At 49.8% G+C, this 24,635-nt stretch overlaps 1 protein-coding gene across 1 annotated transcript in view; it reads left to right on the top strand.

Moving 5' to 3' along the window:
* The window catches only part of ZNF469 (zinc finger protein 469), a 154,556-nt gene that overhangs the window by 37,794 nt on the left and 92,127 nt on the right, over window positions 1-24,635 (top strand). Inside the window, exon 3 of the mRNA XM_075765747.1 lies at window positions 14,379-14,494. The gene's annotated coding sequence lies outside the window, so the exon portion shown is untranslated. The remainder of the gene's footprint in view (window positions 1-14,378; window positions 14,495-24,635) is intronic.

Genomic DNA, 24,635 nt, shown 5'->3' with positions numbered 1-24,635 from the left:
GCAAATTCCTTATAAAAGTGGTTTTGTGGAGGGATAAAATGTACAGCTGCGGCCACTTCCAGATGTGTGATGAGGAAGGACTTATCTCCCCCACCATCCCTCCTAGTCGAACGCCTTTAAATACCATTCTCCAGCTCTAATGTTCACCCCAAAAGGCCCGTTAACACTTCCACACAGATGTGTTTGGGTGCCGATGGGTCCCTGATTCATTTGCTTTAAAAGCAAAAACTCGCTTGCAGCTGGTTGAAAAATCAAGGGAGACATTTTGTAGAAGTAATAATAACGTTCAATGAAGAAATCCCTGGTGGATTTTCTCAACCTTTGCTGCTTAATGAACCAACTGATTCAGCTTGTAGTGTTGAAATAATCCTTCCAAGGACGTGAGAGCAGTCCCATTAAGTCAGGGGAAAGATTTTACTGCAAAACTTCTGTTAATGAACTAAGATTTTGTTGTCAGAGGAAGAAATGGGGCTTTCTCTGACCTGGCTTTGAGGTGCAGGTGAGTTAATTTAGATTGCTTTCCCTGCATTTTAGGCTGACACCTAATCATCAATATAGTTCGCAATGTTTCTTTCTCTTCTTTTGTTATTAACCGAGGGACAATGGAGAGGTTTGTAGAGGGGAAATCCCCCCGAGTCCTGTTTAATACAAAGACAACACCTCCTTCAGCTCAGGAAATCCCTGAGCTGCTTTTTTTTTTTTTTTTTTTTTTTTTTTTTTTTTTTTTGAGGCTGGGGAAATATTCTGAGGAAAAAAATCACAGCATGTTTATTGTATTCTTAAACCCTTCCCTAGGCATCTGCTTTTGGCCACTTTTAGTGACAAAACACTGAGCTAGGTGGACCTTGGAGAGCCGTTATTAGACTCTGTGTCGCCAGACTGTTCCTATGTCTTTTAAGCGGTGTTGTAGAAGTGCTGAGGGACACTTGCACAGAGGGGGATTTTTTTGTCATCTTCATCACCCTGCTTTTCTTCCCGCCCTTCCTCTGACAACCTCTTTGCTTTTAACTGGCTTTTCCTCTGACTGTGGTACCACTAGCCTTTCTGAAGAGGTCAGTCTTGGATGGGCTAAAGCTGTGCAGAGCCACTTTCCTGGGCTTTCATCTCCCACCCTCCGGAGCACTCCTGAGGATGCTCAAGCCTCCCGTGTTGGAGTGCTTTCCTCTTGGGTACCGCTGCTGCCAGAGCAGTGTCAGCTCCATCGTGCAGCACTGCAAACCTTCTTCTCCACATTTCCAGATGAAGGGTTTCCTATCTACGTGCCCTTTAATGTTGACGCTTCTCTCCCAAATGCAAGAAAAGGGACTTTGGTGAATAAGTTACGTGTGGAAGGAACTGACTCGTACCAGGAACCCCACTGATTTGAATGACAAAGCTGAGATCTGCACGAGGAAGCACTGATGGTATACATATTCAGGACCTTCGCCGCAAATTCAGAAGCTTTGTGTCCACCTAGGACCCTCAGAATGCACGCAGATTTAGTCCACTATTGGCTAGAGATCCCCTCTCAAAATACAAATAGGGGTCTCAGTTGAAAGTCCTTCCCTTGTTGAATCCAAAGGCAAATTTCCCCTTCCCTTAGGTGGGACCGGGATTTCCAACCCTGCAAAAGCCTATGTTTGCCTTCTGCCTGCCTTAGAGCAGCCAGGAGGTGAAGAAAGCTGGTCCATAGTGAACCAGACAAGCTGTAGGTGAAGCCTGTTAGCAGGGAGACACTCAGAAGGAGACAGTGTTATCCTCTTTCCCATCAAAGCCATCTGGCTCTCAGTTGCCAAACCAGTGCCAAGCCCCAGTGACCTTTCAGACTCATCACTGTGCTTAGAAGATTTACAGTGGAAAAAAGCTACTTCTTGTGAGGAAACTCTTGCTCCTTCCTCCCAGGAGACCATCTAGCCGCAATGACTCATACGTTCATCATCCTGGCTTCCCGTAACTGTCCGACAGTGGCTACAACGCAAAGGCTTGGGGAGAATCCGTGCTTGCTTGCCTCTGAGATAGGGTGATGTAAGCTCCTGCTCTGGCTTCTCCTGGCTTTCTAGACTGTTCAAAGCTTTAGTCTCATCACTCTATCGCCCAGCAGGCCAGCCCTGGCTCAAGCACCGACTTGCCTCCCCTGAAGTGATGACATTTTAAAAGGGCTTTGGAATGACGAAGGTCCCAGAGTCCAGGAGGAAATGGAGGTGAAGCTCACTGGCAGCTTGGGAAGGACCCGAGTTTCCAGATCATCTGCCTAAGTCACTGTCTGCCTGTTTTCAGGCAGAGCTGCAAACCACATTTAGCGTTTGCAGTGGAGCCGCCGCAAAGATTTTCATTTCAAGTTGCCAGGATGTTCTCTACAAGGTACTGGTAGCCTGTAGAGTAACCCTTGGAGAAGGAATTCTGTTATTATGGGACAAATGGAAAAATAAGTACCCTGAAGTCAGGAGGGAGGCTACTCCTGCTCGAGTCAAAGAGGAGCTGAAAAATGAACTGGAGAGATGGGTCCAAGCCCTCAAGTGGCATTCGGTTCAGATTTCAAACACCTCAGAAATCCATAAATGGATTTGTACTTGAACCCCATTAAGAAGTTCAAGGTCTCTCAGAAAACTGGGGGTTGAGTTTGTGTTTTAAAGTTTTCTGCCTCCATCAGATTTAGACGTTCTCCGATCTGGGGCTTTGTTCGTGCCTGTCGCCGATTATGGAGCCATGAACAAATAGGTCTGTTGAGGGAGCTGCGTTGGCTGGTCTGCGTGAGCCACTGCCTGCCTTCAAATAGACCAAGAGACTCAACGGAGTCTTGTGCTGAGGAACATGAGAGCAGCACCAAGGCATTTGACATGAGGTTGTTTGAATGTTCGTGGTTTTTTGTCTGTGGGACTCTTTGTGTCCTCCGCTTTCAAAATTCTCGACTGAACCCAAACCACATGGATTTTTTCCTGATGTCAGGTAGACGCAGTCAGATTCCTCCAGCTGCCAAGTGCAAGGTGAGATCCCAACAAGTATGCGGCAGGCTTTTTTGGAAAAGGGATCCATCATCTCCAGAGCTCCCAAGGAAAAGTTAGTTACCCATAAACTCCCACAGCAGGCAAAACAGACTCAAACCAAAAGCCTTGATGTAAATCTAAACCATGATGTTCACTGGGGTAAAAACTGTCCTTTTATGCGAAGCAGCCTGGATCCGAGATGTGCACGAAAGCCAAATCTGAAGTCAGTCTTAATGAAAACTTGCTGTGCTGTTGGATTGCTTCTTGGCCTTTCCCTCCATCCCTCTCCCTTGAACTTCTCCAGCGTGCAACCTCTGCTGGGATACTCATAAGCTATAATCCTCCCTGCCATATTTCCAGGAAACCTGGGGCTACGAGGAGAAGACGACTCTCTGCCTTGGGTCAGTTCTTCATCTCTTAGCCCTCAGCGGGTGCCAGCAGCATCAGGAGGCTGCGAGCATTTGTGGGATGAGGAAAGTTGTCCATAATGTGCCTGAATTCATCTTGTTGCTCCTTCACAAGGCAAGCACACAGCACAGGCTACCTAGAAAGGATGAATGGAAAATAAACAGACATTGTGGAATTTTTTTTATTTTTTTTTTTTCCCCCCTGTGGGATGGGCGGCTGCCAGGCAGAGCTCTATTCTGCGGGACCGAGGACCGATCTATGCCCTTTTTGTTCCCACCGTTTTCAAAGGGTTTCCATTTAGGCTTTCAAGTGAATGGATGTGCTCCCGGGAGCGCGGCTCACAAGGAGCACTTCTCTGGGGCAGGAACACTGTGGTTCCAGGCTGGGTCGGGAGCGGTGCAGCTCTGTTTATTTGTCTGCCTCCCGCCAGGCAGGAGCTCACATTACAATCACAGGCAGGCAAAAAGAGTCCCAAGAAGGAGAAAAAAAAAGGGCCAGAATCTCCCTTACCCCCATATCAGGTTTGAGGCTCCGAGCAGAGGAAAGGAAAAGCAGAGCACAGCTTTCCAAAGCAGCCGACGCGTGTTGGGGGGATTTCAGAGGCTGATTTTACTCGAGGAGAATCAATTGTAGTATCTCAGCCGATGGCTGCCACAGATTTCCAGCTGCCCGTTGCAGGGTCGTACCGCGTGGGGTAGGAGCCCGAGGGATCCAGCTGGGGACCGGTGTGTTGGCAGGCAGGGAGGTGTTTGCAGGAGGTGTTGATTATTATCTCCGGTTACTCCATCCCAGCAGAAATTTCGGGGCCTTTGGGGCTGAAAACTGTACCACCAGAGCACGTGGGAACAGAGCAGGGCTTTTCTTTCCCACCAAATCTCCTCTTGATTTATTATGCGCCTGCTCAGCAAGGAGGAATGCCAGCGCTGCAAGGATTGCGTTATCTGGGTTGTGCTGTTAATGAGGCCATCATGTTGATTACGCATCCGCCTGGAACATTATTTCGGCAAGGTCCCTCTCTCCCTGTGCAGTGCCTGACACTTCTCCCTGAATAGACGGACCAGAGAAAGTCCTCAAGACTCATTGTTTGGGATTAAAATAAATAGCGATGGAGGTGGGGCAGGGCTGGTGGCAGATGTGTGCGAAAGATTGCACAACTTCTGGCCGCTGAGGACGGAGCTGCCCGATTAAAACCAGCTACAGATGAGGATAGGGGCGGATGCATGAGAACGTTCATTAAGGATAATAAATAATTAGGCGTGAAATGCCTAGAAGTGGCTCAAGTCAAGGGATGTAGAGGGAGGAGTGGAGAAGGGATCCCGTTTAGCCCAAGTTAAATCTGCAGGCTGCACTTTTTGGTATGAAGCTGGCAGCACTGGCATAAAGAAAACAGGTGACTTGGGAAATTGTTTGATTTCCTTTCCTTCCCCTCCAGCTTTTTCCCCAGCGGCGATGATCTGCCAATACAGCTCTGAGTAAAAGTGACACATCTGGCAGTTTTACCCAGGAACTCCAGCCCAAATCTCTTTGCTTTGCTAACAACTCAAGATTTTGTCATATTCTGGGCCACCCGTGAACCTCAGAGAAGTTAGAAGTGCCAGGAAATCTGCCTATCTAGCTGTGCCGGCGGGATCTGGCAGCAGCGAAGGTGGTCACAAGCTGCAGCTTGTGATGGTCCCCACCACGTCCAGCTGACGGGCGCATGTTCAGCTGGATCCTTGCTGGCAGTCGTAACCTCCATCTTGTGTAGCGTCATGATGTTGAAGGTGGCTCCTGGGAAGGACGGAGGCAGACTTGTCGGGGATCAGGTCTGTACTTTTAGCTGCTCTTGGGAGCGCGTGGTGGGGCAGAGGGTGCGTTAGCATCTCTGCGGATGCCCATCCCTGCTGCCTGGGAATCGTCCCTTCAATTCCCTCTTCTCCAAGAGTGGTAAGAGCAGCTCAGCTTTCCCGGCAGGCCATGCCAGCCGTGCATCCCCATGGCATGCCTCTCCCCGCAGGAAGCGGTAAGCGTGGGTTTCTCTCTCGAGGGGACAAGGCAGGCTCTCTTCTGACGGGGAGTTTGAGACCCAGCATGTCAGCCTCTGGATCCCAGCTGTGACTGGCTCTGGCTGCCCTGGAAAAGAATTTAATCTGACTCACTACACGCTACTAGTTTTGGTGATAATTGTGGTGTGCGAACTGTCCAGAAATGTATCCTTTATCCACATGGGTGTGCATGGGCATGTATTTAGAAGAGAAATCAGGATGTTGGTCCCACAATGTGGTTTGCAGAAATAAGTCTCCTAAGATGTCCGTGTTGCACTCAGAGAATTTCCACTTGGTTGGTTGATGGTAGGGTGGGCTGCTCCGTGGGACCAGCCCCAGGGGATGGTGGCGTTGGGAAGGGAGCACGTTTGCTGCCCAGGTTTTGTGCTGGGTGGGGGTGGGCATAAGGAAGCCAAGCTGAGGGTGCCTGTTTGGGGCTGAGGATGGGTCAGCAACTTGTGCTGAAGCCATCAGTGAGTCACTTGCTCTGCCTGAAACCAACAGCTTGGAAATCCTCCCTAAACTTCATCTCCTTGAAAGTACCAGATGTTGAAACCAGGCTGAGATTCTCAGGGCAAAAGAAACACGCTGTAAGCAAAGTTTGCTAAACACCAGCACCGTGATACGTAGGAATGCCAGCAGGGAACGCAGACCCACACCTCATGGAGTGGTAATATGCGTGATGCACGGGAGAGAGATGCGAACACCACTCAGTTTTCAGGCTGCTGCTTCTTAAATCAGCTGGAGCAGATGCCTTCAGCATCCAAGAAGGGATGCTGCTGCTTCATGTGGCTTCTTCCATCTGAGCCTCTGTCAGCTGCAAGTTGAAGGGGAAAATTGAGTGGAAGAGGTTCAGGTGCTGGCAGTGTGTCCTCTGCTTGCAGATGTACAGCTGACATCTGTAGCTAACTCTCCGATCCTCCTAAAAATCACCGCCACCCTAACCAGAACCCTGAAATACCTCTTCATTTTAAATGTTCCCCACCCCCAAACTATCTTCCTCGCCTGCGTTCACCAGTGGACAACTACAGGAATCAAAGAGGCTTTATGTTTTGTTGTTGTTTTTCAGTTTTGAGGGTTTGGGGTTTTGTTTTTTTTCTAAAACCTATCAAATCCCGAGGCAGCGTGTGCGTTAGGAATTGCTGAACGAGGTAATTGCTTTGTGCAGTCCCTTGGAGGGACTCATTTTTTTAAGTGGAAAGAGGAGTGTGTTGATTTGGTCACGTGCCAACCAGGAAATACCAAAAAGCTGAAGATGGACCCGTTACAAACAGGCTAACCAGCCTCAGATGTCCCTTCAATATTGGAATATGGAAGGTAATAGAGAGCACATGGGTCCTGTAAATAATGAGATTATTAACAAATACACAGAAATAAAGCCATTTGGCTGCCTTGGTGAAACACTGAAGCCACTAGTTTCGGCTGAAATCTCTTAATTGCCCCCGATTGCCCTGTAATGGGTGTTTTTCCTACATTCTGTTGAGATCTGAGGTTCTGTGTTGGGTTTTGCATCTCCTGTGAGCCACAGTTTAATCCTACACTTTTCTCCTGCGGAAGGGCCGGAGGAGAAGCTGGAACAGAGATGCTGATGCTCCGGGGTACGCGACGGTGGTAGGAGAAAGGATGCTGTGGGGGGAAAAAGCACAAAGCGGGAGAGACGAGTGCCCTTCCGAAGCAGCAGGGCAGAGATGCGAGCTGCGCTTGCCTCCTTTCGTCTGCTTGACCCCTGTCCTGCCGCTGTCGCTTCACTGCTTGAGCCTAAAAGGTTGGGGAGGAAGGAAATGAATCGGAGTGCGAAGGACACTTGGGAAAACTCACAGTCCTCAAAGCAGGGAGCCCGGAGTCTGGTGTTTAATCCCTCCTTTGGCATCCCTGCAAGCGCCGACCCCCTTTGAGGAGGCTGCGGGGAGCTGCAGGTGCTCACACAGGTTGTAAAGCAATCAGGTCCTTCGTCTCTGTGCTGAAAGATGCATCAAGGAGCCCCTCTCTAGGCATCCAGCCTTGAAAATACTGGCCCAGGTTTTAATTGCTGTGTCTGGGCTTCCTTTCCTGGGGCTGGGACAAGGGTGTAGGCAGACATCAACGCAGCATCTGTGCGTGCATACGTTTTCTCTTTAGGGGAAGGAGGGGAGAGAACTGTGTCCAACACAAGGTGCCTTCAGCCACGAGGATGGGGAAAAGTTTCTTATCACATTGCATGGGACAGAGGCAGCGTGAGCAGCGGCTCAGTGGCAGGGTGGGCAGGACGATGCCGACGTGGCATTTTTGGAGACGTCTAGGGGAAAAGGGGAGTCCAGCTGGACTTCACATTGCCTACCCCATGGCATGGTGCTGAGAGTGTAGGGGGGCATTAAGTGGGGGCTAGAGGGGAGTCCTGCAGCCTACTATGCTTCGGGGAGGTCCACCCTCAAGCCGGAGTCGCGGGCAGTGCTCCTGGGCTCTGAGCACGGAGCAGGAGCCCTGCATCCCCTGAGCCTGGGAGGAAGCAATGGGCCGTGCAGTAGACGGTCTTCAAACCCTTCGTTCTGGTGCTTCGGCATCACTGTTTGACCTCAAGCACTTGAGCTGGGAAGTTTTAAGCCATTTTTAGCTGCCTGGCTGCAAAGGGGAAGGGAGGGAGGAGGGAGAGAGAAATACCATGCGGTTAGCATTACATCCCCGACACAATAGGAACTTTTATTAGCAATTTTCCATTGTGTTTCAAATGGCAAAGATCATGGTTATATTTGCATGTTTCAGACTGTCCTGGAGAATTAGCTTTCCTCTGCGATTGGGTAATAGTTTTCACATTGCATTAGCTTCAGCGTTTGGAGTGAGATCCAAAAGCTGCAGCTGAAGAGCGACGGTTCTCCTGCCATTGGGGACCTTCGTTCTTACCTGGTAGTTCAGCCTAGGAAGAAGCAGGTTGTAAGAAGCTTGATCTCCGTGTGGGGCAGAGAAAGAGGAGGTGGCAGGTGGGCACTACCTTTGCTCCGAGGGTATTGATTGCACTTCTCAGGCCGATAAAAAGGCATGCGTTTCTGGCTAGAATAACAATAAGGACGTTTCTTTGCTCTCGGATAAGTCAGGATTTGACTAGATTTATGCTTGGCTCTGCGGAGGACATGCAGCTATTGACAGCCTGAAAGAAATTAGGCCAAGAAAACAAAACAGAAACAACTGGGAATCATTGCAGCTTTCAGTCTGCAGTATTGCTTCCAGGACCGTAGGACCCAGGCGCTTTGACTCTGGGCCATGGCCCTGTTGGTTTTGGGTTTGGTTGGTTTTTTTTTCCTTGGAGATTTTGCACAGTGCTTTCTGCGGGGGAGTTCTGCTCTGCAGCCTGGATGAAGCTGTGATGTGCATCTTCCCTGTTGTGGGACCTGGAGCATGGTCACCAAACCGCTGGCTGATGGCAGGATGGAGGCTCAAAGAGCTCTGCCTCTCCTTGCCTTCCCCTGCATGGCCAGCTATGGCTTAGGCACGACTGTGGTGCCAGTGGTAAAAGTTGCTGCAACACCGTTGCTCAGATCCCTGATCCTCCTCTTGCAGCTCTTCACAAGCTCTCTAGTCTCTGTGCAACACCGCTGTAACAGAAATCCCCAGTTAAAGCATCTTGCTAAAAGGTGGGGTGCTGTTGCTGCTGATGGCAACCTGCTCCACTGAGCCTTGGTGCTTCTTCCCAAGAGGGACAAAAGGATGAGATTTTTTTAGTGTGCTTTTTAGAAACCAGCAAGTTAACCCAGTTGTCCTGAGATATATTGTTAAACTGATGTTGATCCCAGTCTATTTTCTCTTCTTCCCCTAGCAGACCTTCTCCTATTTTTAGAGATTACTCTTGAGTAATTTTACGGTTGTGCCAAGCGCTGAAAATGAAACCCCACGTGCTGCAGACAGGGTTTTCATCCTAAGGTTGAACCTCTTACTAGGGCTTTATGAAGGTGCTTGAGCTTCATTGGGCTTGGTGTAATACAAGAGCAGGTGCCGTGTGAATAAGGTACCCTCCTTGCACTCCGCTTTGCTAGTCCCAAACTCCATCTCTGATGCCTAAGCCCGAGGGAAGAAGCATATGTGTACTGTACAGCATGAAGGTCAGAATGACGTTAGGGCTGCGGAGTGTCTATTTGTCCATTCTGCTCACAGAAAAGGCCTTCATATTTTGTTACCATCTGGACAGCAAATGTGCCCTCCTACGGGAACTTAGTTTTGACCTTTGCTCGTTTTGTTTAAGAATGAATATAAGGCAAATGTGTAACATTTGCACCAGGGATCTCCTGTCAGCACCGCAGATAGGTCGGGAGAGCTGACTTGGCTGTCTTGCTTGTGTCATGTGTTTATGATACACGTATATAAAGGCATATAGTTGAGTTTATGCTCTGTGTTTGGCTGAAGCTGGAGAAGACAGAACCTCTGTTTGAAGCAAGGGTGTTCCTAATGTTATCATTTTAGATCTGTGATTATTAGTTTTAATGCGAACGGCAAGTCCCACCATATGCCGAGAGCTCCACACAATGTGCTCCTTCATGGCGGTGGCACGGTCGTCATCGGGAGGCGAGCGTATCTGCCGCGGGTCCTTTGATTCATGGCACCTATCGCATGGATCACGACCATCGGTTAGTCTGATCTCCTGCAGACCGTGAACACGTTGTTGCTTGTTTCATCAGTCATTAGCACAGACGGGTTTGTGGTGTTTGGTGATCTCTGATATTTGGGCTGTTCAGCCGGTGGGCTGGTGACTGTCAGTCTTGTGTAGCTCAAGCGTGACGGAGCAAGCGAGGATGAGTCCCTCTCCATAGCCATCGGCTGCATTTGGCTACCCAGAGCTGGAGCATGCCCTGCCTGCAGGCCTTTCTTCTTCTTTGCCTTTAGAAAGTCCTAACATCCAGCAAAAACCCAGCGTAACCTCTGTGAGCAGACACTTGGAGCTCTTTTTTGGAGGAGAAGGAAAGATCAGCCTTTCCTTTATCCAGTGATCTGGTAGCTTGCCACCAGAACAGACTAGGGCAGCAGAGTTGAGTGCCCTAACTCAAAATGAAGAGGTTTAGTTGGTTAAACATCTATTGAAGATGGGAGCTGTCCTGGGGTACCCCCACTGCGTTCACCCAGCTTTGTACGAGCTCACAGCAGCCCCGACTCCATCCACATCAAGCATCCCCACAAGATGCTGCTACTCGTCTTTAAATGGGTCTTGCCAAGATTAAATTGGAAAATAAACCCCCACGGCTCACGCCTGAGCTGTTGAGATTATGAAGATTGATCAAATAGCACAATTAAATGTATTTATTAAATAAATGGGTGGTTTATCTTCTGCCTCGCACCCACAGGGCTGATGCTGAGCTGCCTCTCGCCGGCTTTAATGGGTTCCACTGCGCAGACGTTAGCACGGGCAAGGGCTGAATCAAGCCTTTGCTTTGCACTATCGAGCTAGACCAGCCAGTTTCGGTTTTTTGGGTTGGTACGTGGTTTCGTTTGCCCGTTTTCTCCGGCTGAAAAGCTGCCCAGCGTGGGTTCTTCCAGACAGGCCTGGGGGTGTTTCCATATGTGCCAAGAAAATTGGGCTTTGACAGTAAAACCAAAACAAAACAACTTTGTGCCCCCGTCCCGTGTCCCTCCCAATAAATTAAAAAGCATTTCTCTCTTTTTTTTTTTTTTTTTTTTTTTCTGTAACACGGCTTTGTTTTAAAATGCAAAGCCTGGTCTGCATCCCGCCCCACTCTAGCACTGTCCCTTTAAAATCTGATTTTGGCAGCAGGTCCGGTGGCTGTGGCTCCTGTCCCGAGCAGATGGCTTTAGTTAGGCCAGATTCGGTGGCAGGTCTCCGGGATGCCGAATCTCTGCCTCGTTTGCTCTCTTCTTCTGTCATCAATAAAACCATTGAGAGAATCTTTAATAAATAAACAAAAAAGCATTTTTCTACTGACAGTGGGATGGAAAATGACTCATAGGAAAACAGGGTATAAAGTACACTCTAGTATTAGGTATTACATGTGTCGAGTTTCTGTTTGGGGTCCAAGAATGCTGTGGTTTTTCTCTAAGGATTATGCCATTGTGGAATAATGTCATTGTGGAGTATTTGGTCAAGATGAGCTGATTGAGTCTGGTGGTTACTTACAAACATATATCTCTATTTTTCAGCATTCGGAAAATCTGTGACAAGCAGTTTTCGGGAGGCTACGGGCAATTATTGCCATCACTATTTCCAGCCCTGCCGAATGCCGTGAAAACTGCTGGAGTCATGCTTTCTCTCCTCCCTTCCTTTTCTTCATTCATGTAGGACCTACTGTTTTTTCTTGGGATCGGGTGCAAACAAACTGGGCAGGATCCTTTGCGCTGGCTTAGACCTACCAAAGGACTAATCCAGTCCTAGAGAGAGGTTGGGAGGAGCTCGCCTGGTATTAATGTGAATGAAGAGCAACGTCTTTAAGGGATGGAGGAAAAGGGGTGAGAAATATTCTGCACAGAAACCACCATGTTAAAGTTGGGGACCCCCAGCAGTGCCAGCGGGACTTGGGTGGTGGTCACCAAAAAGGCTTTTGGAGGAGAAACCTTAATCCGCTAAACCCTTGCTCCTCCTCTGCCGACGTTAACGGATGCACTGGGAGAAGGGACGTTTCAAGTGGCACGTGCACTTGTTCCAGCAAGTCAGGAGGTGCCTGAGGAGGTGCCTGAGGAGGGCTGATGCCCAGTTTCTCTTCCCTTGTACCCTGCGATCCTTGTTTTCAGCACAGTAGTCCCTAAAAACACTGCCCTATCTGTTCTTGCTGGGAGATGGTAGGATATTGTGCTTTCTTCCCGTTATTCAAATGTGCTGATGATTAGTAAAGGAGGGAAAAAAAATCTTTTACAATTTGGTTTCCAGCCTCTCGGTAGAAAAAATTGCGCGCTGTGATGATCCTAACTCTAGAAATTATAACTACGTGATGCCGTTAGCTGTTATCATCACTTCTGCCTCCCCGGTCTGTGCTGCACGGAGGTTTGACAGCTCGGGGTCAGCCCCAGGCAGCTCCTGCTTGAGCATCGTCAAAGAGCAAAAAGGAAGCGTCGAAGGATGAACTCGAAGGCAAGGGCTCGCGCTGTGGGCTCAATGAAATATTTATAGAGCACTATATACACAACTGCAGACAGGCTTTAAAAATGGGAAACACTTGAAGCAAAACGAGGGCCGTTTGGATACAGAAGGCCTCATTTTCTAGCGTTTCCTAGCCAAAAAAAAAAAAAAAAAAAGAAAAGCATATATACAAAGAGCCGTTTCTAGTTTTGCCCATCTGTCGCAATTTCTCTGGTTCACATGCGCTGCCTTCTTTTTGGTTTGTTTTCGGTAGTTTTTGTCAGTAAGGGATGGAGGGTATCGTGGAGGGTGTACGTGCGTGCGTAGCTCGGTGGGGAGCGCTGCCCGCTGGCCGAAAGGAAAGCAGAGGTGTCCTGGCAGGAGAAGGTTTTGTCCCGCAGCTGATTTTTGGGAAGGGCTGGGGTGTGTGTGTGCTGAAAATCACCCCTGAAGCATATATGAGCCTGCCTGGAGCAGTATGTGTGCTTGCTGAAGGAGTAGGTACTGAGCTTTATTCTTCTTACCGTTGCAGTCTCTACCTACCTACTACATAGTCGAGACACCTGCATTAATATTAGCTTAATGCAAAATGTCACTAAATACAAACGCGTGGAGTGTGTTTATAAGCATTATAAAAGTATTATATATTATGTTAACACACAAATATAAACACATATTGGTGGAAAAAGGAGTTGGAGGGTCACCAGTTGAGCACATCTCTGGGGGCTTCCAGTGCCTGGATGAGGTCCTGACATTTCCAGGATGGGGCAACATCCAGACGGTTCAGGAATAACGTGGACCAGGAGCCAGCATCAGCTGGGGAAGGCCCTTCTAGCCACATCACATCACGGCGATGGCATGTGCCATTCCTATGATGCAATTATTCTTCATAGGCTCGTTGACCTGAAACTAAACTCTTGGGAAAGCCGAGATTCGAGGCAGCCTTTGTCTGTCCAACTCTGAACGGGGAGAGACGGGGCTCCAGGGGAAGGGGCAGGCATGTGGGGGAAGCCGGCTTACCCTTCCCGTGGATGTTTTTAGGGGATTAAGAGGGGAACGATCGCTCTCCAGGACTGTCTCAAGGTTTAAGAATTACCTGGAGGGCCCGCTGGAATCCATTTTTGGATGACTGGAGATTTTTTCCTATCCGCAGTGACAGAAAGCGAGTCCAGCGGTCTGGAAACGCTCCCCGAGCTGTCAGAAGAATGCTGGTTGTTCTCTGCGGCTCGGTGGAAAGCTGACCCACGGCAGGCTGCGGCGGGAGCCGGGGGGGCAGCTGGACCCCTCTGCCCATTGTCGTGGGCAGGTCTGCCATGGGGGAGGCTGGGGACACCCTACCACGGGAGGTGCATCAAGCTGATCTCTGGTTGCTCCACCATTTGGGTTTGGAGAGGAACGGGGGATGAGGAGGAAGCAGAGGGAGAGTCCTGATGTTTATTGATGCCTCTTCTGGTCTCCTGGAAGTGCCCAAATTTAGCGCTGGGAAGATGGTGCTGGAGAGGAACAGCCTTTCCTGCTCCGGCAGTTACCGTGGTCTGGGTTCCCCCCACTTCATCTTCCCCGGCCAAGGGGAACTGCTCCTCCTGAGGAGCTGGCTGGTAACTAGAAAAGCTGGAAGGTTCTTGGGTAAAGAACCAAAGTTTTGGGGGTTGCAGGGGGCCCTAACTCCATCCACAGCATCACCCCATCTGGAAGAAGATGTGTAGCTTGATGAAAAGTCCTTCCCAGCCCCACACCTGGAGGGCAGACATTAGCACCACTCCTGCAAGTGATGTTTGCTCTGCTTTTCAGCTTTTTCTTCTAAAATTTCTTTGGTGCTTTCCCCAGTTGCTGTTTTTATTGCTAATATCCCTGGATAAAGTGATAAGTGAGAAAACAGAGGAGCAGTAACACAGACCTTTCTGTTTACTAACAGAATCTCTTGATTTTTTTTTTTATTTTTTTTTCTTCCTGAAGGTGTCTGGCAGCAGATGAGGGGCTGAGACTAGAGCAGGAAAAGGAGCTCAACTTAACGCCGAGGCCATCCTAGACAGCGCTGCTGCTTGCTGGAGCGTGGACCTGGGCAAGCAACGGTAAGGAAATAGCCTCTTATTTCTCCTGAATTGGTAAATCACTGAACACAGGGCAGAATGTTTTCTCTGCTGTGCTCTCGTGGAGATCTTGGCTATCGAGGTTGTGTCCTCAAGGTCCCGCATGCATGGGACACGCTCTCTGCCCTCCCTTTGTCTTCGGTGGTGATAAGATGCTGTTGCAGCCCAAAATCGGACCTAATTTTTTCTTATGCTGTATCTTTGCAAAACCAGCATCGCGGGCTGTGTGGTGTTTCCAGATTCAGGACTTTACGACTGTTCTATCCCGCAGGGAAAGAAAAATGAGGGAAAAAGAAAAATCACTCTAGAAACTCAGCACCACCGAGCAGCCTTCCCGTAAGGGGTGCTCCTAAGCAACCCTACAATAATAAATGGAAGAAGGATGCCTGCAGCTCGTTAATGGAGGACCAGCATCTGCTGGTGCCTCTGACCCTCTTGTATTCGAGCAGGTCTTGTGGGCAACCCTAAAAAACCCCACAAAACCAGTATGCGGATGGGAACAGGGTAAAAATGTTGTGAAAGAAAAACATATTTCACTTTTCAGCTTCTAGGGAGTTGGAAATAATGTGGAAAAAGATGTTGTTAGTTAATACTGATGAATGATCCTCTGGCGGCACCATTAATCAAAGCTAATCATCGAAATGTTTTTGGGAGCGGAAATTCGTATGCGCTGGTTTTGATTCCTGTATAGAATAAATGGCTTTATCGGTTTCTTCTATGGAGTTTGAAAAGCATCCAGTGGCCTGCTGTTTTCTTGACCGTCTAATGACTCGGGGAAATCTAGAGGGCCCAGCAGAGGTTTTGCTGGCATTAAAAGCTTGAGGTAATACTTCTAAACGCAGCTATAGGAGTCAGGGGCACATCCCCGTTGACTCTGGGGGTGATTTAATCGGTGATTTTTAGCTCTGATTTTTATTTATTTGCTTTTGCTGAGCATATGCATTTGCAGTCCAGGTATCTTTTTGTTACAGACTTGCGATTCAGAGAGGATGATGTGTTTATTCCCTTGCATTTCCAAGTGACCGCTCCACGAACGATCCTTCCTAAAGGGGCTCCGCTGCAATTCTGCATCCGTCCCCCTCGCTAAATGCTGTGTTTGGATGTGTAAAGGGCCCTTGCTTATTCACATCAGGAAAATTACTCTTCTGCTTACCCAGTTTCCAAAGATGTTTCTGTAGTGCAGGTGTAATGGAAAAGATTGGCTCGAGTGCTTTATTCAGCACGTGTCCTGTTAAAACCGGTGGAACTCCCCATCCAGGAGACTGAAGAGTGATTCGAGGTCAAAAGCTCCAGATGACTAACCGGCCAATTCTGATTTTATGGGTCCCACAAGTTTTATGGACGTTTTTGCACGCAGAGGACTGCCAGGTGAGCGCTGCAAATCACCACCACCGCCGAGCCCGGCGCGAGGATCCCTCTGTGCAAAAGCTCACAACTGGTGCCCAGGACATCGGATTTACGCAAAGGCTGAAAAGTTGCATCCGCTTTTAGTACGGGTTTTCTTGCAACGGCAAAATGAACGTGAAATTCATTAGCAAAAACTGAATCCTGGATCATCTGTTTCAAAAATGCGGACTCTTGCCAAGCTGATAGAAAGGAAAACAGGAGGACTGTAAAAATTTATATCCCGTTTTATACCGCAGAGTTGCGAACGGTTGACAAGGACGCCCGTGCGCCCAAGCCACCGCGCTTTGCAATTAGGGAAGCTAATTGCAATAGTGGGAGCTGAAACGCCAGGGTCAGCCAGCAGCCGAGGACCAGCCCGGCCATCAGTAGTTACACCAACCACAGTCAACATTAAAGTTTTTTATGGTGGTGTTGGGACTACGGTGCAGAAGAATAAGAAACCAGAGAAGGCAAACGCATATAAAGTGCCTTGGAAATCCCCCTGCCATTGCAGCATTACCTTCCCAACCCCTGCCCACGTCCTTCTGAAAGAGCCATTATGTACGTTATGTGTCAGCAAAGACTCGTATTTGTTTTTTTCTCTTTGTCTCACTGCTTCAGATAACTTTTTGCCATGCAGTTCCTGATGTTTATTTTTTCTCCCTAAGAGCTGATAGCTAAATATATTCCCCATCTCAACACTTTGACTTTTGCTGTTTATTTAATGACCTTCACTCACTTCAGTATGATTAAGTTCATCTGTGTCTGGGTGTTTTGGTTAGCATTAAATTCTCTTTATTTTGAGAAGTTCATTTCCACACCATGCTTTCTCCCAGTTGCCTTCCTGTAAGTGAGGAGAGTGGGTTTTGATCCAGATCTCCCCTCCTCCCCACTCCTGTTTTGCAATTTTTCCTTCCTGGCTTGTGACCGGCTTTCCAGTTCTGCCTCTCGGAGCGTGAAAATCCACCCTGGAACAAGATGATTTTTCCAGCAAAACCGAAACTTCCTGCCACCGATGCTGCCCCCGGAGAAGGCGTTCGAGACCTGCGTCCCTTCGTCACGTCACCTGCTTGGGACATCCCCAAAATCCAGTGCTTTGCAGAACGTCCTTGCTGCCACCATCAAGAGATGGTGGCGGTGGTGGGTCTCGTTGCACGTGCCCCAAGGCAGGGTTGCCGTCGCTCGGCCGCCGTCCGTCTATCTTAGCAAACGGTGACTCAAAGCGTGCGGCGGCGTTCAGGATTTGTGCGTTGGGTGGGTTGGGCGGGGGGTTTGTTCCCCCCCTTTGTGGCATGGTGGCCGGTTGAGGCCCCGCAGCCCGCGGCTCGCAGCTGGGAAGGAGAGAGCGGGGCTCAGCCCTGCAACAGCAACCGAAACGCTCCACCTGGAGGTGAAAGCAAATTATAACGGGGGCTCGGTGGCCAGCTGGGATTTGTAGATCAGCAGCTGAACCAAAAAAAAAAGCAAAGGGGGGGTATTTACGTTGTGTCGACCTGAAACCGAGGTTATATTGAGGAAAAGATTTCCTGATTTAGAAGAAAAGCGATGTGGAAGCGTGCAAAGCCGTTCGGCATGATGGAAAGGCAGTGCACGGGAGGAGATGCTCCTGCGCCGGGCTGCATCTCTCCCAGCATCTATCTCCAGTCCTGCTGCCTCTATCATGGGGACACCACCGAGCTTTTTGGGGCCAGGAGCGAGGATTTGAACCTGGGAGGGCTCTCCCCTCCTGGGGCACAGGTTTCTTTTGAGCTCAGCGGCTGAAGCTCTTTTGCTCCTGCCTCTGCATCTCTGGGCAAGCCTCTCCTGTCCTGGGCACGAAGCATCTGCCTCCGCATCAACGTGTCTTAAATATTCCACCGAACTCCTAATGTTCACCATTCAACCTGCCCTCTCCAATAACTTGTGCTTTACAGAAACAGCATTTTTCAGTTATGAGCAGTTTACTGAAACGAAGTCACCCGGACTAATTAGAACTGCAATTCCAAGAGCTCAGGACCTTGGGGAAAGTCGGGACTGTGTTTGAGGCGCTATCTATGTATTTTGGAATAAGAGCTCCCTGCTAGTGCCGATGAACGCTGAATTGAACGTGCCGGTGATCTGATCCACCGGGCATTTCCACTGTTCCTGCAAACAGAAAAAAACCCTCCACTCTCTGGGGATATTTTGGACATAAATATTGCTCCGAGGGAAATTAGTGCTGAATATATGTGGAAAATAACCAAAAAATATAGTCGTATATCTTGCAAGACTTACAGGAAATTAGTGCAAGTGAATTACCCTAAACAAAATTACCCTGCCGCAGAGCACACGTGTTCCAAGGAACAATTTGAAAATCATTTGAGAGGGCTTTTTTTCTTTGCAAAGCTAATGGATCTCATAATTTTGCACAGCCCTATTGGAAATAGGAAAGAACCTGCCTCGTCCAATTAAGAATTAGAAGTAGAGCAGCAACAGGGAGAAAGATTTCTATTAAAAAAAAAAAAAAAAAAGATTTTTTTGTTCTCAAGCTCCATGAAATCCTGCTGAATTGGGAATTCTCTCCAACACAGTGATATTTGCTGGTACCAGAAAAATGCTGGTAGCTTCTTGCCAAGGCTTGATTTAAAAATGCACCGCGTCGGGTTGAGGACCGAGGGCGGGCTGGGAGAGGTGCCGCCGGCGATGGGCAGTGCGGGGGCGGCTCTTCCAGAAACCAAGGAACCCTTCTCCAGAATATGAGTAAAAGCACAGCGGCTCATTGAACATATTTAAGTATTTATTGCTGTCTCAGGAAGCAGGAAATTCCTACCACTATGGGGGAAGCCCAGAGTTCAGTTGGACAAACGGGGAGGATAAAAGATGCTAGGAAAACGCGCTTGATCCTGATGGGATTCAGCAGCCTCTGGTTAGATGATTATTTTTCATCGCAAGGGCACGGCGTGGTTTTGGAGCAGAGAGATCTGATGGCTCGAAGCAAACCGGTCCAGCCAGTGGGTTTGGAGGTGTAAATGGCGATTCTGCCTGGTGCTGGGGGAGGGAGATGCTTCCGCCCCCGAGCCCCCGGCTGCGGAGAGGCTGCGCTTTTTTCAAACGATGCTTTGGGTTATCGTAAAAATTGAGGAACTGGCTTCAGATAGGCTCAGGCTTTCAAGTTTATTAGCTGTGTTTTCAAGCTGGGCTCCAATTCCTTCTGCTGGAGCGCACGCCGCCGTCGGGCTTTATTCTCCTTGCCGTCTCCTGCTGACCGTAATGAGCTGTCGGAGGGGAGGGAAGGGAAGGTCAAACTCCTTTGGCGTCAGGTGCGAACGGGGACGCGTGGAAAACAGATCCCTGTTATCGTAGCAACCGAAGCACTGCCCTTGGCGGGACCGAGAACAGACCCGAAATAGCAGCGCGGGCGATGCAAACAGGGCGGGTTGCTGTGGCGATGGCAGGGCTCGGGTGCCCGGGGTGCGCCGGAGCCTCCTTACGCCTGCACGTGGGGTTAAGCTCTTCCAGCGGCTCATATCTTGCTCTCCGGTACAGGGAAATTATGCTGAAATTGTTTGCTGAAATCTGTGGTACGGGGAAATCGTGCTGAAATTGGTGCTGAAATTATTTGCTTTGCACTTTTCACCATAGAAACCATGGTAGAGCTGCCTTTTTTTTTTTCTTTTTTTTTTTTTTTTGAGAGCACTGAGAGATGTCAGGCGACGCGTGCTGCTTTGCTTGGGGATAGGTGAGTTGCAGTGAGCGAGGAGCAGACGCCGGGAGGTTGAACGCTTTGATGTGTGTTGAGATCCAGGTCCATCCATCCAGGGACCATAGGGTTTTAGTCATTTTAGGGCTTGTTCTAGCAAGAGGAGATGCCAACGCAAGCGTGAGTCAGTAGGGAATGCTGGGTGATAACGAGCACAGGTTTTACGTGGGGAAGGGAAAAGATGCTCTTTCTTTTAAAGGCAGCTGACTTGCCCTGCACAGAGCTCGGCTGCTGCTCGGGGCGGGGGGTAAAGGACCCGCACGTCCCCTTTTGTGGCGTTGGGTTTCCCGAGCGCCTTGCAAAACCCCTTTGCATCCAACGTCCGCAGAACACAGGCTGGTGATGTCCCTAAGCATTTCAGATGGTGTGTCGGCCCTTCTCCCGCTGCCGTTTCTCAGCGAGGCTTGCTGCGGGTACGTCGGGACGTAACCAGGGCTCTCTGTGTCAGCGGAGTGAGGTGTTTCAAACGGCTTCTGCAAAAGCCGAAGCCCCGGTTCGCATGCTCGAGGACTTTGCTTTAACTCTTTACCGTGGCGTTTTCTCTCCTAGAAACAGAGAGGTGGGAAACCGTAAGAGCGAGCTAGGAAACGTACTCGGGCTTTCTCAGAATCCGGACACCAAATTGCTGACAAAGGAGGGAGATTTTAAAAATTCAAAAAACCATTAAGCAAGAGCCATCTCTGCTCCATGGGGGCCTCTTCCCTTCCCTGGGCCCAACTCCCAGCACGCTCCGTGTTGTTCTGTTCCTGGATGGGAAACAGCATAAAAAAAAAAGTTGATGTTTGTAATTTTCTGCCTGGGATTTGCTGTGTGCTGCCGGACATTCATTCTCAAGATCTGCTATTGAAAAACCTAACGCCACGATGATGGGGCGAGCGTCGGTGGTCTCCAAGCTCCCCGCCCAAGCAGGGAGGAGACGCAGGTCCACCTCAAATACCAGAATTTGTGGTTGTTGCTTTGCAGAATCGCTGCTCATTTTTGGGGTCCCCAGCGTAGCTCTCCTCTACCCGCGAGCCCCCGTCTCCCATCCCAGGGGACCCGGTACCAGCCGGTGATGATGCTGGCAGCGCTTCAGACCCCGTGACAGCGCTGTGCGCGCCGTCGGGTGAGATCTGTCAGCTCGGCTGTCGCAGGTAACGGCGATGACGGGCGAGATAGCAGCTACTCCTAACTGACGGGTTATTTTTTCTCCTCGTGCAGTTCACTGGGAGGTCAATACACTTGAGGGGCTTCTTTTTTTTTTTTTTTTCCCCTGTCGTAGCGGGGAGTTTTCTGGCTCAGCCTGTCTCTGCTCCCAAGAGGTAACTCCTTAGCAAATGAAGCATGGATTCACCTGCCTTACCTTAGGCATCTGAAGCTCAGACACCTAAGCCTGTTCTAATCACCCCCTTAACAGCCATAGAAAGGCACCTGGCGTGTCCTAAAACAGGTGTCAACGGGGAGTTGCATCGGCACCCTGCTGAGGATGAGGGTTTATGTCTCCAAGTCCTCATCCTCTTCCTCAAATTACCCCAGAGCACATCTTCAGCTTTGCTCTGCCGTGACCACCAGGCTGACGCTCAGCAGAGGGTTTAACGCGGCCCATCCTGACCCCGGCTCCGAGGGATGGTGGGTGCTCGCCTGGGTGCTCCCGCAGCCGCTTCCTCGCCGAGGTCAAGGCATTGCAGCTCCGTGGGGCTGGAGGGGAAGGTCGGAGCTTGCTGCTCTGCCGCTAGACCGAGCCCGGGCAAGCCACACGCCTTGAGACCGCGGGGCGGGAGATCTGAAAGGTCACCACGGGAAAGCCGTGTCCTCCGGTTTTCACGTGTTCGCCTTTATAGGTGTATCACCTCCTTTGGAAGCAGAGGCCACAGGTTTGCATACACTCCAGCACCTCTTAAAGAGAGACCTTTGCCTAACCTGAATCCTTCTGAGCGGTAACGGGTGTTTTCCTGATGTGCAACAGCCGTCCGGAAAGCACACAGAGCTGCTTTAGGACACCCAGACGCCTGTGCTGGTTTATGGAAGCCCTGCTGCAGCACCGTCAAGCTCCCGGTTAAGCTCCCGGTCGCTCCGAATCACCTGCCGAGAGCCGGCAGAGGTTTTCATGTCGCTGCCGGTCGGGATCTCTGAGTACCCGGGGGAGGATTGACTGCGCCGACGTCCCCGCAGCGACTCCCGCATGCAGCAGCTGCACGGTTCAGCTCCAATTTCTCAGACTTTAGGTGAGAGGACATCTCATCCCACTTGCCTGCTCCTCCCCTGGGACACGTTGCCTTTTCCCCGCAGCCGGTCCTCTCTCGAAATGCAAATGCTCAGCTTCCAGCTGATCTTCTGCGCCCATCCCAGTCTCCGTCGGACCCAAACGGGGTGGTTGGGCGTGTGGGCTGGATGTGCGCGATGACACCGGCACATCCCTGCTGCCAGCTCTGCTATACATCTGCTGAACCGAAGGACGGGGGGGTTTATGTAAAATAAGGAAAGCTGGCTAGACCAACCCAGGGCATGTCCCTTCTCAGGGAGCTTATCTGGACGGGGAGTTCTCTGGCACCAAAATGTGATGGTTGGATATGAAAAATTTTTGGCTTCAGTAGAATTATTTGACTGTTGGATTGGGTGTGAGATGGACGATTATCCCCCCCACTCCCTCTCCAGTCTTCTCTCTTCTTCCCTAAAGAAAACCCTCTCCCAAACAAAGAACTTTGTTATGTCTCATTGTCTTCTCTGGCACTTGGAAATGCAAGTTTTTCCCATCTATCTTTTTGGCATCTGTTCACACTCTCCAGGACTTTGTTGGTTTTGCACTGATTCTTGCTCTGAGACTTGACTTCAGGACCATGGGAAAGACTTTATGGCTGCGATGGGGCAGTGGTATGTCTGAGTAGAGACACTGCTCACCCTGCAGACCCCGGGCTGCCTGAGGACCACATAGGCGGTGAAGCCCATGTCGTCGCCTGTGGTGGGCTGCACCACGCAAGGGTCTGACCCAGGCTGCCGGGAGCCTAGGGATGAGCGGGGAGGGAAGCCAAGGCATTTTATTTCTCTTTTTATTCTTCAGGCGCATCAATCCATACTTCGGCATAGTACGTGGCCATGAGTCACACACGTCCTTCTCGTGGGAGAAGTGGGGGCAAAATCCTGGCTGGTTCTGGGCTGGAGCTTGGTTGTGTCTGTGAAGGGGACTACCCGACATAGTTTTCAGCATTAGCAGATGATGCAGGAGGCCCCTGTCAATCCTGCGTGAAGCATCTTTAGTCTAGGAGCTGCAGTGGGTAAAAAATATCCCAAAGCAGAGCCCCGGTTGTGTGCGGGAGTTGGGTGGGTGATGTTTTCATGGCACCTTCCTCAGGAAGGTGGGCAAAATACCCCATTCCCTGCAGCCTTTCTGTCCAGCCAGAAATCCTTTCTTTAAGCTGAACAGAAGGTAAGAGTTTCCACAAAGAGAGCAATATCAGTGCACAAAGCGCCGAGTGATGCTCGACACTCGTCCTGCCGTGCCCCGCTCCTGGCCGATGGCATCTGCAGCGCTACAAAGCTGCGGCGTTCGTCCCCACGCAGACCTTGACAAAACGTGTGTTTCTACTTGACTCTGCCAGTTCGCTGTTGAGATTATTACCAATCTGGTACATTTTTTAGAGCAAATGAGGTTTCAAAATGCCTGTTGATAAGATCTTTCTTGCCCTCAGTGGAGTCATTAATTCAATATGCTGAAATACCATTTTAATTAGTTTGCATGACGGTCCCAAGAGCAATGAAATAATGCTCTTTATTGTGTGAGTATGTAGTGTGCTGTGCGTAATCCTGTTCTTTATCTCTTGTCTTCTGTTCTGTCTCACTGGCAAATATTAGTGCATCCTGTCTCCCAGTCATAGCCTTGTGCAAGCATGCCAGCAATCTCAAGTTAAATACTCGACGTTACGTTAAAGCAACATTATGGTTATTAATTGACTGCCAGAAAAATTAGAGTTAAAAGCTGCCTTTGATTGTTTATGTTGTAGCCAGGTATTACGATGACCCCCAAATTGTGGGAAGCATCGCTTCTCCTTAACCCCCATCTTCCTCCTCTCAGCTCAGCTAGTTGTTGCTGTGCTGTAGGAGGACCAAGAGTTGCCCAAGGAGAGCAGAGCCATGGCTACGAGCACCCGGTCCGCGGCAGAGGCGGCTCCAAGGATGGAAATGGGTTAAAGGAATCACCCAGGGTCACTCGGGTGCTCTGCAGTGAGCATACAAGGTGTCTGCTCCATGCAGTGTGATCGGAGCACGTACTGTCCCAGCGCCAGCTTTGCCTTAGAGGAGGCCAGCGGCCGAGGGGGTGACCCAGGAGATGTCCGCGGTCACAGAGGGGACCTGCCCCTGCACTGCTGAAGCTTCTCCTGGGGATGGGTCTCATTTTGCATCCCCAGGCGGCCGTGGCATATTTCATGGGTGACGCCTCATTACCTTTCCTCCTCCTAATCTGATCTGTGCTGATGAATGCGATCTAAGTTCGTTACTGGAATTAGAGCAGCACGTTGTCCTCCGCCGATGTTACCAAAGGAATTCACTAAGCTGTAAGGGTAACGGCAGATGGACATAAATCATCTTCGCGGCTTGTTTGCTGCTCTGCTCAAGCAGAGGGATTTTTGCTGGTAATGTCCTTGGTATGCATTTCTTTAAAGGTTATGTCATGTAATGGATGTCACAGGGCTGTGGTGAAACTCCTCCGTCAGACCGAGTCCCGCTACACTGAGCTCAGCATTTAAAGCTGCTTTTATTCCGGTTTAGTTACAGCGCCGTTCTCTCACCTCTTGGGCACAAACCAAAGGTCTCGTCCCCATCACACAGCCCGGCTGCTGCAGACCTGCATGTCCAGGGCCCTCTCGGACTCCTGAAGCTGATCCATTGCGGATGGTGAAAATCGTGGTGATTTTGCAATTCACCTCTTCAAGGAGACATGATAGATAAAGCAGAGATCCAGACTTTGCAAAGATTCTAAAGAAACCTTAGTGTTTTATTCTAGCTAACCCAAGAAACACATAGATTTAGACAAAATAAGAAATG

Source organism: Balearica regulorum, chromosome 13 (assembly GCF_011004875.1).
Source record: "Balearica regulorum gibbericeps isolate bBalReg1 chromosome 13, bBalReg1.pri, whole genome shotgun sequence".
NCBI classification, from domain to species: domain Eukaryota; kingdom Metazoa; phylum Chordata; class Aves; order Gruiformes; family Gruidae; genus Balearica; species Balearica regulorum.
Note: the sequence above shows the minus strand (reverse complement) of the source record. Positions and strands in the feature narration are given on the sequence as shown.